The sequence below is a fragment of the Echinops telfairi genome, unplaced genomic scaffold (assembly GCF_000313985.2).
Source record: "Echinops telfairi isolate 266 unplaced genomic scaffold, ASM31398v2 ScPeMD7_27;HRSCAF=92, whole genome shotgun sequence".
NCBI lineage: Eukaryota > Metazoa > Chordata > Mammalia > Afrosoricida > Tenrecidae > Echinops > Echinops telfairi.
In genome coordinates, this window is record NW_022103924.1 from 2,710,312 (window position 1) to 2,713,572 (window position 3,261).

Here is a 3,261-nt window from a genome sequence, read left to right on the forward strand (position 1 = left end):
TGTTTTTTTGTTTGTTTGTTTGTTTAGAGTCTTCTGGTGCCTGATATCTGATTCCATGGACACCTCGTGATCACACAGGCTGGTGTGCTTATTCCATGTGGACTTGTTGCGTCTCTGCTAGATGGCTGCTTGTTTAACTTCAAGCCTTTAAGACCCCTGATGCTATATCTTTTGTTAGCCAAGCACTATCAGCTTTCTTCACTACATTTGCTTGCCTTCACCATTTTGTCTTCAGTGATTGTGTCGGGAGGGTAAACATCACAGAATGCCAGGTTGTTAGGACAAAGTGCTCTTGGGTTGAGGGAGGGCTTGAGCAGAGATCTAAAGTTCATCCAGTTCCTCAATATATTGCCATGTAAATATATGTATATAGGTGAATACCTCTATTTTTATGAATTGATATGCTTACATATGTACACACCAATGTTGATACCCCTATCCATAGTTTTGTTTCCTAAAAAGTACTTTTGGCCTGTAGAAATAAAATTACTTTTATCCAGGAGAAAAAATGGGCCCAACGATCATGGTTTTATTGTCCTGAAGTACATTAACCAGTTTGTATCTGATTCAGCCATCTTATTTAAGCTTTTTACCTTTAATTGACTATGTATGCTAATCTCCCCTATCCTATCTTTATTCAAATTAGCTTTCCCATCTATTTGGTACTTTCATTAATGCATTAAATAAATCTTGGATATACACTCACAAAATATGTTTTTGAAAGTCATTTTTTTTAATGCTTTGAAATTACTTAATCTCAAGGCAGACTTATATAACGTGTCTTTTCTCTTGTGCTGCCTGTTTAATATCTATGTAAAGCATTCCAAGGGGTGAAAATTGTTTGTACATGGGACAAAGAGGCCCCAAACCCCACCAACAGCCAAAAAGAGAGGAGGGTTCTGAGCACCTGGTTAGTTTCTATACATATGATCTTCAATCCATGCAAGAACTCTTGGAAGGAGACAGCAGTCCATTTTCCAGATGAGAAAAGCGAGGCAGAGAATTGTTAAGTAACTTGCCCAGAGTCACAAAGTCAGAAGAGACAGGGTCAGGATTTGAAGAGAGAGCTGTCCATTTTAAGCCCACATTTTCTTCCACAACTGAACTACATCTAATATAAAGTTAAAACTAGACACAACAGTACGTTGAAAGTGGTTTCAAAGGGTGAGTTGTAGAGCATCATAGAAGTGGAAAGGGGAAGCAGAGTAAGGAAGGCTGACGGGAGAACATGGCAGGTGGGGTTTGTTCAGCAGAGAAGCGAGCACACTCTTGCAATGGAGTCACTGAGTTCCAAACTCTGCTTGGGCAGAGAGTTTATTCACTCAACCAAAACCCAACAAGTATAAGCATTATGCTTTATAAACGCAACACAAATTAGAAGAAAATGAAGGGGGGAGAATAATAGAATTCAAGGTAACACATTAATATTAAGTTTATAATTCTCTGTGCTAGGCCAGTGGCTCATAATAAATGTTTTTTAAAATCTTAGAAACTCAGATGCCAAGTTAAAGTATCTATGTGGATGGTGAAAATCTATATAACAAAACATTTGTCAATTCAACAATGTTCACATGTATAGTCCAATGATGTTGATTCTGTGTTCATCATATTGTACAGCCATCATCACTACCTCTTTGCAAATTATCCCACCCCATCCATGGAAACTCAGTTTCCCCTAAGCAGTGACTCCCCATTTCCTTCTCTCACCTTTGGTAAACACAAATAGCTTGTTATCTCAAACTACTTTTCTATTTTATATACAGGTCTCCATGCTTTTGTGACTAATTTATTCTGCAAAGTATTATGTATTTAGAGCTCATCCATGTCACATCGTCTATATCAGAACTTCATTTCTCATTACAGGTAGGTAGCATTTCATTGAATGTATGGATCATACTTTGTTTATCCATTGTGATAGGTAGATTTATTGTGCCAACTTGGCCAATAGGAACATGTGGGATTAATAAGGTTGCAGATTGATTGGAGGGCAAAGAGATAAATGGCTTGGCAAGGCCCACTCCTCTATCTCTGGCTCTCTGCTGCTTTAACTAGTTCTCTGCCTCAACTTGTGACCTACACTACCTGTGAGACAGTCAACCCATGGATCGTGTTGCTAGAGTTTGAACTTCCTTCAAGATCTGCTTCACCATGCTATTGGTGTATACATTGCTTGAGCTTGAAGCTGGTGGATCCTGTCATCTTGCATTGCTTGAGTTCAATATCCCATCTGGGTCTGTTTCTCTAAGCTCCTGAGCTGCTGACTATTGGTGAACAGCCCTGCTGTTTGCTGCCTGTGGCTGGACTACTTGCATTACCCTTGGGAAGACTAAGCTGTCTGCTTTCTTGACCTTAAACCCGGCAACCCTCGTGAGTTGGACTTCCAGTATATTGACTGTTGCATGGAAGTGAGTTGAACTGAGCCCTCTGTACTGCTGTGTGGACTAATTAGCTGGTATACTGCTTTGTGCTGTATATACATCTATATATAACCATAAGTGTCCTGATTTTGTTTCTCTATAGAACCTTCTCTAACACATCCATTCATCTGTTGAGGGAAATTTAGTTCACTTCCACTTTTGGGCTATTGTGAAAAGTGCTGCAATGAGAAACAAAAATTATTTTTGTTACATAAATAAACATACAACCAGGTATTGATGGGGAAAACATTTATTTATTCCTTTTTTCCCGTGATTCCACATGGCAGAACACTGATTAGCTTAATTTGGAGCCTCTCTCTACATAGTCCTCCATTGCAGAAAATGAAATTTTAGCTGATCAGTGAAATGAGTTTAAAGAACTCAGCATGCTCAGTTTGCCCTTCTTCAGCATGGTCCACCATCTGATAACATCATTCTTTCTGCTCACTGACTCAGAGGTATGAGACTGTACCACTCAGTCTGAGGCCAGGTGGCCAAGCTTAACTGTGAGGTGACACTCCTAACTCACGACCTCCAGAGCTAACATTGACCTTCCTCTGTCTGATTCCTGCATCTCTGTCACTGATGCACACTCAGCTGAGGAAGAAATATGTGATTTATTCACACCACCTAAACCTAGTAAGTATAAGCTTTATTCTTCACAAGTCTAGTACAAAGCATACTTAAACAAAACTGCAATTTAATAGATGTGTGTGACACTAATTAATGTGTGTGACAAGTGGATTCTTTTGTTTCCTGACAACTAACTTACTGACATTACTGTGACTCTGACCCACAGTAAATCATGTGGTAGCCCTTTCATATTGATTGGAAACCTTCCTTT